Source organism: Mirounga angustirostris, unplaced genomic scaffold, assembly GCF_029215605.1.
Source record: "Mirounga angustirostris isolate CCGP_5_RB_7025 unplaced genomic scaffold, mMirAng1.0.hap1 SCAF_10, whole genome shotgun sequence".
NCBI lineage: Eukaryota > Metazoa > Chordata > Mammalia > Carnivora > Phocidae > Mirounga > Mirounga angustirostris.
Window position 1 is genome coordinate 116,236,889 of NW_026991718.1, and position 13,549 is coordinate 116,250,437.

At 44.8% G+C, this 13,549-nt stretch overlaps 1 protein-coding gene and 1 long non-coding RNA gene across 5 annotated transcripts in view; one reads left to right on the top strand and one right to left on the bottom strand.

Annotated features, from left to right (window-relative positions):
- Positions 1-6,646, top strand: part of LOC135361807 (uncharacterized) — a 76,387-nt gene extending 69,741 nt beyond the window's left edge. Inside the window, exon 3 of the long non-coding RNA XR_010405832.1 lies at positions 5,961-6,646. This is a non-coding gene — a long non-coding RNA (uncharacterized LOC135361807). The remainder of the gene's footprint in view (positions 1-5,960) is intronic.
- NDRG3 (NDRG family member 3) overlaps positions 1-11,638 on the bottom strand; it is a 75,334-nt gene extending 63,696 nt beyond the window's left edge. For 3 of the 4 annotated variants that reach the window (XM_045885726.3, XM_045885725.3, XM_064573130.1), the window contains exon 1: positions 11,494-11,637. The gene's annotated coding sequence lies outside the window, so the exon portion shown is untranslated. Of the gene's footprint in view, positions 1-11,493 lie in introns of all 4 variants that reach the window. The other variant, XM_064573131.1, reaches the window with a different exon arrangement.
- Positions 11,639-13,549: the final 1,911 nt, after the last annotated feature.

The following is a 13,549-nucleotide window of genomic DNA, read 5'->3' on the forward strand; positions in this document are numbered from 1 at the left end:
GCCCTGGGCTCTTCTGAAAGAAAATTTAGTGATGGGAAAGAAAGCAGAACCAGGGGGCGTCTGGGTGGCTCAGTCAGTTAAGAATCCAACTCTTGGGTTTCAGTCCAGATCATGATCTCAGGGTCACGAGATCAAGCCCAGCACTGGGCTCTGTACTCAGTGCAGATTCTGCTTGAGATTCTCTGCCGCTCTCTCTTGCTCCTCTCCTTCCCCCGCACCCAACTCCAGTGTGCAGGCTCTCTTTCTCTCTCTCAAATAAAAAAATCTTAAAAAAGCAAGCAAGCAAGCGGAACCAGTAAGACACAAAGGAAAAAATGCTCAGAGATACAGGAAGAAAAGCAAAAATATGATGTCAAAGAAGTCATGGGGAGAAGGGAGATTTATATGGAAGAGGAGGAAAATTCCAATGTTGGGGGGCGGATCAGGACTGAGAAAGGACTGTTATCTTTTGACAGTGAAAATCTAGGGAAAATGAGGTTCAGTTCTCCATGCTAAAAAGCCCATGACTTTGTATATGACTTTGTAGAAATACAGAAACTGATATTTCTGAACTGAAATGCAAGCAAAAATGTTTCCAGGATGACCAGGAGAGACACCAGTGTTCTCTGATACTCAGAGACAGCACTGAGAGGGCGTTTAAAGATCATCAAGACTATGAACTTAAATTTTGCATCACAACTCTGAAAAAGGAAACAGAGAAAAGTGTAGGGGCTCTGGCTGAAGTGGTGACGAGACTGCTAGGGTTCTGCAGAACACAGTTTAAAGTCCAACAATATAGTGCAAACTTTGTTCACTCAGAAAGAATGGATGCCCATGTTCTTCCAGTTTGGGAAAGAGCCCATAAACACATCAAATGTGAACTCTGGACCTAGGTGGGCCCCTACTTAGTTGAGTGGCACTGGGCCAAGTATTTTCCCTTTCCAGGCTTCAGCTTCTTCATCAGTCAAGGGAAGAGACTGGGTAGGATGGCCTTTTTGGCTCCTGACAGGACTGACATTCTGTAACCCAGAAGTTCCCTTTAATGTAGTACTTTACATTATTCCCCAGAGCGAGTGCTCCATCCCCCAACTCTTCAGTTCTTACTACAATCTTCGGAGATCCACACCCCCATTACCAACTTGATGAGGTTCAACAACTAACTGAAGGTCACTCAGCAAATCAGCAGAAAGGTGCACCTGGCCTGATTGCAGGGGCATGAGGCTCTCAGGCTTTTATCTCACCCTGCACTGTGTCTATTTAGTCAGAGAAAACTCACTAAGATTTCCAGTGCTTAAAAAACATTGCTTTGTTACTTGAAAAACATAATAACGGACTACACATAGTATTGGCTAAACTGCATGCTGTCTTGTTTTGTAGCTTGCCCCATGACCACAGTAATTTGTCTGGCCTTCGCCAGGCTTTGCCAGGATGTACTGACACCAGGTCACTAGTTTGTATTCTTTTTTTTTTTTTTTTAAGATTTTATTTATTTATTTATTTGAGAGAGAGAGAGAAACAGCATGAGAGAGGATAGGGTCAGAGGGAGAAGCAGGCTCCCCGCCGAGCCAGGAGCCCGATGCGGGACTCGATCCCAGGACTCCGGGATCATGACCTGAGCCGAAGGCAGTCGCTCAACCAACTGAGCCACCTAGGCGCCCACTAGTTTGTATTCTAAGGGCAAAGTTAATCACTTTGGTTTTGGCAAGACTGCAGACAGGCAACCAAAACAGAATGAAGGCAACAAACAAAGGAGGCTTACTGAGGAGAATGAGCTGGAAGGGGTCAGCTGGTGCTGAAGTAGTTATGGCTAAAAAGCTGCAGGAAGTGAGAAGGTAGACAGTGGTGCTTCCACAGCAAGCTGACTCACATCCTCTCTTTTTACATATAAACCACTGTCTGAATGAGTAATTATTATAGCACCTCACAGTTACAAAGCACCTTTACATCTAACATCTTGTTGGATTATCAGGATGGCACTGTGAAATACAACCCTGGCACACTGGCATCATCTCTAGGACACAGATGAGGACTCGGAGGCTGAAAGAGGGGAAATGGACTGCGCAACACCACACAACTAATACATGCAACAGCTTGAATCGAATCCCAACTGTCTTCGGACCCCGAATGCTCCCTCTATGCTCTATAGTCCCTGTATCACACTGCCTCCCAGGTTACTACAGATGAGAGACCTGGAGGGTGAAAAGGAGAGAAATTTAGCTGACTGCCTCACTGCATCCACCCCACGATGAAGACCTCTTTTTTTTTTTTTTTGACAGAGAGAATACAAGCAGGGGGAGCGGCAGGCAGAGAGAGGGAGAAGCATGCTCCCTGCTGAGCAGGGAGCCCGATGTGGGGCTCGATCCCAGGACCCTGGGATCATGACCTGAGCCGAAGGCAGACGCTTAACCATCTGAGCCACCCAGGCATCCCGAATACCTCTTTTTTTTTAATATTTTTTTTTAAATTTTATTTATTTGACAGAAAGAGAGAGAGAGCACGAGCAGGGGAAACAGCAGGCAGAGGGAGAGGGAGAAGCAGGCTCCCTGCTGAGCAGGGAGCCCGATGCGAGGCTCGGGGCTCGATCCCAGGACCCTGGGATCATGACCTGAGGCAAAGGCAGACGCTTAACGACGGAGTCACCCAGGAGCCCCTGAAGACCTCTTTTCATCTCTGGCCCTAAATTACACTGAGAAGTTAGGATCAGGCCAGAGGTGTAGGATTAAACCCTATGAAGTTAACAAGAAAGCACAGGTTTGGGACTGAATTCATCTTCAACCATTAAGTCCACTGAGTAAGGGAGATTAAGTCCATAAACAAATCACTACAGTTCAAAGCAGTATAAACATAAGCCTGTGAACGGGACAAATTCTAAGGCGGTTAGTTTCTCAACCTCAGCACCACTGACATTTGGGCCTGATAACTCTTTGTTGTGGGGGACTGTCCTTGCACGTTGTGGGATATTTAGCAGCATTTCTGGCCTCTACCCGCTAGATGTTAGTAGCACCCTCCTCAAACCACTGTGACAATCAAAAATGTCTCCAGATGTTGCCAAGTGTCCTCTGGGGGGCAAAACTGCCCCAACTTGAGAACCACTGCTCTACAGGTTATGGAGCTTTAGGGCAAAGGTCGGTTAATGCAGGCTGTGGGTGCTGAAAAAAAGTTTCATGGAGGAGGTAATATTTGAACTGGACCTTGAAGGAGGGATTAAATTCCTACAGATGAGGATGAGAGAAGGATAAAAAAAAGAAATTCCAGAAAGGGAGGAGAACTTAAAAGCAAGAAAATGAGAAAGCACAGGTCTGCCGGAAAATGTCCCAGTTTGGCAAAAATAGTTTCCTATTAGGAGTAAGAGATAAAGCTAAAAATGCCCATTGGAGGGTGCCTGGGTGGCTCAGTTGAAGGGGTCCTGGGATCAAGTCCCACATTGGGCTCCCCCTGCTCTGCAGGGAGCCTGCTTCTCCCTCTGCCTCTGCCGCTCCCTCTGCTTGTGTGCTCGCGCTCTGTCAAATAAATAAAATCTTAAAAAAAAAATGCCCATTGGAGTCAGGTCATAGATAGCTATCCATCAACTGATAGTTACAAGATATACACACATAATGAGACAGCCAACAATACAAGATATCCACAGATGTTTTAACAGCATACAAATCAAACCAGTGGTATTTCCATCTGTCCCATGTCCCCAGGAGGAATAATAGTGCTTGAGTATCATGTCTTAACGTTGCATCTAGTGTTCACTGCATTTAGAGCTAAATGAAGTTTGGAACCAGTGCAGAGGAGAAATGAGCAAGGACTGGGGTGATCCCAAAGGAAGTAACAATGATGGGCCTTGAATGGATAGGTTTTGTACAGCTGAATGGGAAAGAAAGGACATTCCATGTGAGCACATCAGGTTGGGAAAGAAAGAAATGTGAACATCCAGGAGACAAGAACCATGTGGCTGGAAAGAAGACAGGGCTGGTCAGAACACATGAATTAGACTTTACTGTGTGGACAGTAAAGGTTCCTGAAGAACAGAATGACACAGTTGTTTAAAATGTGGTCATCTTGTCCAGCTGTTCTCTTAGCTACACATCAGAAAGACTTGAGAAGCTTTGAGGAACATCAATACCCAGGCTCCAACCCTAAAGATACAATTTAATCGGGCAAGGGAAAGCACCAAGTATTGTTTTTAAAGTTCCATGGGGGGAGGAGGGGCGCCTGGGTGGCTCAGTTAAGCATCTGACTCTTAGTTTTGGCTCAAGTCATGATCTTGCATTTGTGGGATTCGGCCCTGTGTCGGGCTCCGCACTGAGCGTGGAGTCTGCTTCAGATTCTCTTTCCCTCTGCTTCTCCCCCTGCTTGCGAACTCTAATAATTAAAAAAAAAAAAAAAAAGTCCTATGGGTGATTCTGTATGCAGCCAGGGCTGAGAACCAATGGTCTAGAGTCAGGCCTTCATCCTCAGATGAGAAAACAGGCTTAGAAATTTAAGTGATTTGCCTAAATTCACACGACCAACTGGGTGTGGGGCTGGGAGTGGCACCTGGATTCCTATTCCAGGCTCTGAAAGATATCGCAGAGCACTGGGCAAAATTCCATACTCACTCTATAAGAAGCACAATTATTTGATGACTTGGCTCTTAAGTTTTGCCAGGGTTAAAGCCTGAATTAATCTAATCATAAAACTATTGACTTAAGCACCCCCTTTAGTGTCTAGGGTAATGGATGTTAGTTTCATTGCTGTCTCCTGGGGGCCCTTAGGAAAGGGTCTCAGGAGACTCTCCAGAAAGCCAGAAAAACAAGCCAAGCCACCCAGCAACACGGAAGAAACAATGTTTAAAACACAGCTCACTGACCTTTTTACTACCTAAAGGGAAGTCTGGGTTACTCCCCACCAGAAGAAATACCCTCAGAGGTGCTATCACATAAGCAAAGGTTGGGGAGGGGAGGGAAGTGATCAAAGGCAGCTGCTAAAGCATGCTCATAGACCTTCATTCTAACAGAAACACCCGTGCTGGTCCTCAGCCCTGGAAGGGCCATCTGCACACCCTGCATTTTTCTCAAAGGAAAACAGCAGCACCCCCTACAACAGGCCCACCTTCCTGTTGTGTGTCACTCCTTAATTCTGGCATGGCAGCAGGTGGTAAACAGGTTTGCAGAGACTGCTAAGCTGGGAATCTGAGCCTGAGCTGTATAATCATCCTATTCATTCCAGGGTACTGGTACAGATAACTACCAGAACACAGCAACGCCTATCTAGGGGCCTTCTTTTAATCCCAGACACCCACCAACCATCTGAAGCTCTAACACAGTGGTCATACTAAAGTAACTCTAGAAGCAGAAGCACTTCCCTCTGTCTTCCACTCTTGAAGGATACAACTCAGGATACCAGGAAAACTACTCCTGGCAAGGCTCTATTACATGCTCTTGGGATGGGATCTGGATTCCCATCAGCTATAAGACAGAATCCCTGAAAACAATTCGTTCTTTAAGACAGCCTGAGTAGAGGGGCCCCTGGGTGGCTCAGTCGTTAAGAGGCTGCCTTCGGCTCAGGTCATGGTCTCAGGGTCCTGGGATCGAGCCCCGCACTGGGCTCCCTGCTCCTCGGAGAGCCTGCTTCTCCCTCTCCCACTCCCCCTCCCACTTGTATTCCCTCTCTCGCTGTCTCTCTCTGTCAAATAAATAAATAAAATCTTAAAAAAAAAAAAAAAAAAAAAGACAGCCTGAGTAGAGATAAAGGACAAACAAGGGCTGTAAGATGTGGTAACTCAATACTCATACGAACCTAATACACTGAACCAGGTAACACGATAAGCACTTTAACCATTCATTGTTTCATTTTATTTCCCAACCCATTTATAAGATAGGTACTATAACCTTCCCCCACTTTACAGATGAAGAAACTGAACTTGAACATCCGCATCTAGAGCTTGGGCACGCCTCTATAACCAACTTTTCCACTTGATGCCAGCTAATCATTAATTCTGCTTATTTTTTCAGGTTTGGCTACCGGAGTTTACCAGGATTTTAATGACCAAAGAATTCTGAAAACGAAAAAGCACCATACAAAGTTGAGGTATTATGATCATTATTACCTTAATAGGAGAGCCCTGCACCCTGGATGTATCCGAAAAGCAATCTATCCTACCCGATCTAATCACCCAGTTATATTTTAGTTAACACCCTGTTAAAACTATGTCCCAACACAAAGACTCAAAAGAAGCGGTATCTACAAAAGTTGAAGAATGGCAGGAGGCAGGGCGCCTGGGTGGCTCAGGTCATGATCCCAGGGTCCTGGGATCGAGCCCCCACATCATGCTCCCTGCTCAGCAGGAAGCCTGCTTCTCCCTCTCCCACTCCCCCGATTGTGTTCCCTCTCTCGCTGTGTTTCTGTCAAATAAATAAATCTTAAAAAAAAAAAAAAAAAAAAAAGTGGCAGGAGAGGACCTGTCTCCAGAGCTTTCTCAACTGTAGAAATAAAGAGACAGTAGCCTGATTCCCCTCTTCTGCTCTATCTGCCAAGTATTATGGTTTCACATAAAATGGCTTCTGAGCTAAAATCTCGTAATTTAAAAAAGTATTCAACTTTTATCCATAAGTTGAAAGTGCAGGCTTAAAAATGTACAAGCACTGTAAGGATAAAACTGTCATTTTTTTTTTTAAAGATTTTATTTATTTATTTGACAGAGAGAGACACAGCGAGAGAGGGAACACAAGCAGGCGGAGTGGGAGAGGGAGAAGCAGGCCTCCCGCCGAGCAGGGAGCCTGATGCGGGCTTGATCCCAGGACCCTGGGATCATGACCTGAGCGGCAGACGCTTAACGACTGAGCCACCCAGGCACCCAAAACTGTCATTTTTAATAAACTATGTCTGTTTTGAAAGCAAATGATATTTGTAGGAAGATTACCATATGACAATTACCAATTAAATGAAAAGCTGACAAGACTTCTAAACTTAAGATATCATTATAAATAGGAAGCAACTTCATACAGTTTTTATGAGCTCCATACAATTTCCCTTATCCTGATTTATTGCATTAATGAGGGTTTAGGCTATCAAACTCACAGTTCCTACAACACAGTAACTATGGCCCCAGGCCTGAAACAGCGTTATCTTTAAAAAGATACTGCAAAACCTGTAACAACAAAAAACAAAATAAGAGGTAATAAAATAAAGTATAAAGAATGGCTGTATCAGAAATTTATACTTGATAAACTTGATAAACCTCAAACTAGACTGTGGACATTTTTAAGTGGTGAGGGGACTATAGTCAAATAATGTAGCCAAAGCCTGGGGGAAGCCACTCATTTACTTGGGAAATGAATTTTCATTTTCTATATTAAATCTCTGAGGAAGATAAAAAGTACAAACTCTAAACAAAAAGCTGGGGAAAACACCTACTCCATATCATATGTTCTTTACCAAGTATAATAGCACATGCTGTTTGGTAATGTAATTAGTGTTTATATATGTCAACTCAGAATGCAGTGAGCCACATTTCCTCCAAAGTACACCCCATTTAGCCATCAACAATGGGTATTTACTTAGGACTGAGAATATGTCAAACTCTCTGAGGTGCTATGGAAAACATGACAGAATTGTACCATCCCTTCACTGAAGAAATAAGATGAAGATACAATACCACCCATTTCTGCATGGCATTTAAGACATCCTCCGTATGTCTTAGTTAATTTCCAATTAATAAAAGAACAACTGATGGCAAAATTGTAGATAAATATTATAAATACAATAAAATTAGCATTGTGGTTAAGAATAAAAAATTTCATTTACCAAAAAAACCCCTGAAATCTGGTAAATACCCTCAATCTAGGTTAAGTTTTTGTGTGCTATTATTATGTCTCTTAAAAAGGGGAGAGGGGACTTGATTTAAAAAGGTCTTTCAGAATAGACAACTTGACACTCAGTTCTGCGGTAAACCCAATCAAAATGTTATCAATCTTTGGATCTGGAAGTCCTTGACACACCTTTTCCTTTTATCATCCCTGTTCAGGCTTGCCAATTTTTCTTCCAGAATCTCCCATTTGCCCTTTCTTTCTCTTTCTATCCTCACTTCTTGCCTGCATTTGCTCACTCACTCATCATTTACCAAATGCCTATCATCTGCCATGCACAGAGCTAGACCCTTATCCTTAGGAAGCTCACAGGACACTATGTAGAACTGTTATCTGCCCATTTCCATGACCAGACTGCAAGCTTTAGCAAAGGTTTTGTATTTCCAGAACCTAGTAGCATCTGGCATACAGTCTAAAAATGTTTATTGTATGACACTAGATCACTTCAGCAAGCTCTTTTTAAATCCATAAATATTTATATCTTCAAAAAGGACTCTTACTTTTCTTCCCTTTTTAATACAAAACTAAGATAGAAACGTATAGAATACAAAGTGAATTCTCCAACCCCCTAAATCCTACTTCCATGAGTAGTGACTACTATTACAGTTTGGAATCTATCTTTCCAGAGCTTTCCTATCCTGGTATATAACACACACTTTTATACTTTTTTGGAATAAATTCTTTGACAGTTTACGACTCTAACTTCTCAACTTTCAAATCCAGTTGAAGTTCTCAGTGTTGTTGTCCCTGGATTAGATGCATCAGCATCATCAGAGAATTTGTTAGAAATACAAATTCCCAGGCCCACTCTGGACCCACTAAATCAGAAACTCTGGAGGTGGGGCCCCCCACAGTATGGTTTTGTTTTTTAATTGTGATAAGCACCACGCCCAACATGGCTTGAACTCATGACCCAGAGATCAAGAGTTGCATGCTCTACCGACTGAGCCAGCCAGGCACCCCCTAAAATCTGGGTTTTAAAGTCTTCAGGTGATTCTAATGCACACCAAAGGTTGAGAACCACTATTTTAATCCCAAGCCACCCTAGCCAAGCCAGGTTTGTTTGTTTTTTTCCACCACCCTACTTCAAAATGACTTGATGCTTCCTTTCAACTTCAACTGTGTATGATTTTATGAAGTGTCTCATTATCGGGCGCCTGGGTGGCTCAGTCGTTAAGCGTCTGCCTTCGGCTCAGGTCATGATCCCAGGGTCCTGGGATCGAGTCCCACATCGGGCTCCCTGCTCGGCAGGAAGCCTGCTTCTCCCTCTCCCACTCTCCCTGCTTGTGTTCCTGCTCTCGCTATCTCTCTCTCTGTCAAATAAATAAATAAAAATCTATAAAAAAAAAAAAAGAAATGTCTCATTATCTTGTCATATTGTTGCTTATAATGCTATTATACCAATTTTTAGACTTGACTTGAGTTACAGCTAGATACAGTGTTTCCCAGTTAGCTAGTACGCTCTTTTAAAAGGATATTTTATTCAATAAATTATTCAACTGAAAGTAGTATACCATGCCTTATATACAGTAACAGCTTGACATATTTGCAGAGAATTATTTGGAAAAACTCTTTAAAAAGCTTCATTTATGTAGAAAACCTATACATAGATCTGCTGCCTCCCAAAGAGCCCTTTGAATACTTATTATTGCAAATAGTATGAAGTGATTTAAGGAAAAAACTCCAGTTACTCTGATAGCACCAGGGGTAGTCTGCCACGTAAGGCAAAAGAATGTAAAAATTCTCCCAGGTATCTAGGGATAGACTAAAAGGCCGTAAGCCTCAGGCTACCTTACTGCAACATGCCAGTAAGAACTATCCTGTACACTTATGTGGCATATACCAACTCCACTGTTGGGGTTAAATAGGCTTCTTGATGCAAAACCCTTATCTGCAAATTTACAGAAAACAGGGTGGAATGGAGACCTCTGAGTGACAGGTCAGATTCAACCAGAAGTTGAATCTAAAGGAAAGGAGAGCAAAGAGAAATTGAAGGGCAAGAAGGAGGAACAGAAGGGCAGCAGGAAAACATCACTCTGAGTAATGAAAAGGAACAGTGAAATTCAGAGTCTTTACCAATGGCCTACTATGAACCAAGCACTTGGAGCTGCAAAGCAGACTCCTGACCTCAAGGGGCTAATAGTCCTGAGGGTAAGACTGAAGCCTCTACCCTACTGTGTATGTATGTGTGATTCTAATTGGGAAAATCAAGCAAGGAAGGCTTCACAGAAAAGGTGGTGAGTTAATGGAGCTTTGAAGTGTATAGGAAGATTTGCTAAGGGAGAAAAAAAGACACTTGAGCTAGTTATTTTGGGGAAGAAACATTCACATATTTTTACAGCTGTTCCTTTGGGATTTTAAATCATGGAGGCTTCTTATATTCACCACCACTTTGTCAATGCCTTCTTTCTCTTGTTACTTTATCTTAAATACTGAGATGTTCAAGCCCAGCGTTGGGACAGAGCCAAAAAGCCCCAGAATGAGGTGAGTGCTCGCCAAATTTGCTCTGTCACCTCCAGATCCAGCCAGCCCAGCTAGCCCAGTGCTGCTTTCCTGGCAGCCAGAAAAGGAAGACTAATTATATCCTCTGGGGGGCCAGATTGGGGATAAAATTTGGAAGCGGGCAGACAAGGCTTATCCTTGTTCTGCCAGTGAGGTACCATGGGAGAGCTTCCTTGCCTCCTAAGCCATGAGGTTCTAGTCTGTCTACCTGTAACATGGAGGCCAGCTTCGCGGGGGAGGGGGGGGAAGCTGGGGACGCACTGGATTGGGAAATGCTGAGGTATTAAGTGAGATAATCATAAAATGTTTAATAATATCCCTGGCACACGGCAAGCATTGGATGAAGGTGAGCTCTTATCAACAACATACTACTACTACTATTATTATTACAGTAACACCTCAATTATACTCCAACAAGATATTGTTTTCACAGCCTACTTTTATGACGCTGAAGCAGCAACTCCAAAGATGCAAGTGTATTTCAAAAATAACTCCAGAAATGCAAGTGTATTTCAAAAAATTGTAAAGGTACAAGATCAAATTCTAACTGTACTGGCCTGAAAGCCCGAGACCCTGACTTCAAGAGCTAGCCCTTGCCCCTATCAGGCGCGTGACCTTGGGCACTGCACTTCACCTCTGTGCCTCAGTTTCCTCATCTGTAAAGTGGGGCTAAGAAGCCCCTCCCTCGCACGGTCATCGTGGGGTCCAGCCCGAGGGTACTCCTCGCTGCACCGGGGTCGCACGCACGCAAGGCGAGCTCCCGGCCCACCTTTCAAGCTCCCTGGCTTCGGGACGGGCGGGGTAGGTGAACGCCCGACCCGAGGCCCACCGACCTATGCCGCCTGTACGGCAGGAGCGGGAAAGGGGGGCGCGCTTAAGGTGCGTCCCTGAGACCGAGGGGGTCGGGCGCCCGGACCGCCCGCACGCTGTCATCCGCGGCTTCGCTGCCAGGCCCCGAAGCCCGGGCGCGGGGAGCAGCTGAGGGAGGCCAGGCTGACCCCGGTCCCGCCCGCGCGGAGAGCGAAGGGCGCAGGGGCACCTGGAGGAGGCTGGCAGCGCGAGCCGCGGGCCCCCGCGCGCCGCGGAGATTAGGCGCGGAGGGAGAAAGCACGGGGAGCGACGCCCCCGCAGGCAGCGCCGCGCGTCCCCAGCGGGCCGGGCTGTGGCGCTCACTCACCTGAGGCGCGGGCACCCGCCAGCAGTGCGGCAGCGGCAGCAGCAGCAGCAGCGGTGGCGGCTGTGAGAGGGGCGGGGAAGACTCTGCGGCCGCGCAGGCGCGCTGAGGGTGCCGGGGCCGCGCAGGCGCGCTGTGCCTGCCCCTTCGGGAACTACCGAGAAGATGGTGGCTGAGCCGGGAGGGCCCTGCGGCGCCATCTTGCCTGTAGTTTTTCATGTTGCGGAGTCTCCCGGGAGAACCTGAAAACTAGAGCGGCCCGGAGGGAGGGGCGTTGAGTGCGGCGTCTGGCCCGCCTCCTCCCCTTCCGCCAAATCAGATCCTTAATGAAGCTCTTAAGAACCAAAAAAAAACAAACCAAACCTTGCAAGGCAAGGAAGGCATCCTCCTTCTACGTGGACCCAGAGATGTACCCAAGGGCACATAGCCTAGCACAGTGCTTGGCTTGTGGGAGGTGCTTACCAAATTTTTGGTGAATGAGTACAGTTAACTGAAGAACTAGAATCCAAGATTCAGGGCTCCTAATTCCCAGTCCTCCATTCTATCTCCTTTATTACAACTGCCAGCCACACCGCCTCCTTTCTTGGGTGCCACAGAGAAATGGAGTTTTGGTGTGTTTTTGTTTTAAGAATGATTACACATTAAGCTTAATGACCCAACATATAACACCAAAATATCCCAGACATAATTCCCTCCCCAAAAGAGATTCTTGATTAATCTCACGGACTAAAAACTAAGTTAGGACAAACGGAAGGAATTTTACCAAACATGTCAAGGACAGCAACTGTCTGTAATATTGTTACTCGTCAAGCACAATTCCTGAAGGAAACTTGGGAAGAGGGGAAACTGAAGTTAACTGAGCACAGACTTTTATGATTTATGTTTATCCGTTAACATTTACGGAGTGCCAAATTGGTTCTACTATCTCTATGTCCTTGGTTAGATTATTAAGCCTCTGCTTGAATTCCTCTTCTAGTGACAAAAAAACACAAGCTACCTAAGTTGTGGTCTGTATGCATGTAAAATCCTCAGAGCTTGTATTATTTTTCTATGCTCTATCTTATTTGGCTGTTGAAGATGCAGACAAAAACACACTTTTTACCCTTGAGTTTGAACAAATTCTTACAAACAAAAAATGCAGTATGATGTAATAAATAAAATGACAGAGGGTACAATCACCTGGGAGAGGTGTGATCTATCCCCATTTTACAGATGAGTAAATTTGAGCATAAGAGATAAAGATTCAGGGCGCCTGGGTGGCTCAGTTGTTAAGCGTCTGCCTTCGGCTCAGGTCATGATCCCAGGGTCCTGGGATTGAGCCCCGCATCGGGCTCCCTGCTCAGCAGGGAGCCTGCTTCTCCCTCTCCCACTCCGCCTGCTTGTGTTCCCTCTCTCCTGTCTCTCTCTCTCTCTGTCAAATAAGTAAATAAAATCTTTAAAAAAAAAAAAAAAAAGAGATAAAGATTCACTTCAAATGGTGTGCTCTTTCCATTATACTACTCTGCTTCTGAAGGAGTAGGCAATTAACATGACTCCTCTGATGCTTAAGAGCTTTCCTTGGGGCTGTCCAAAGTTTCCCTCTTGCTCTAGCTTTGACAGTATTATCCATTCTCAAGGCTTCAATAGCTACATATCAGTTACTTCCAAATTTTATCTCCAGTCCAAATGTCTCTACCCAGTTTTCCATGTCTATATCCAATGGTCTAGCTGACTTCTCCATTTGGTATCTCAAATTGAACTACTAGCTTTCTCATCTCATTAGCCGCTCTACTAATCCGCTCAGTTGTTCAAGCTTTTGCCCCTCCAGCACATTGATACCACTGTTCTAAATTTATACTTTTTAATCTGACTTATAGCATCCCTGTGATATAGGTTCTATCTTTCTCCCAATCTTACAGATAAGAGGTTAAATAACTTTTTCTCGGTCCAAGTGGCACTTAGGCTTTTAACACATAGGTCACATGCCTACTAAGCTCCAGATACTATGAGCAACTCCCATGTCTGTTTTTGTTCTTCGCTCTCTCCCCATTTCTTAGAACTGTGCCTGGCATATAGCAGG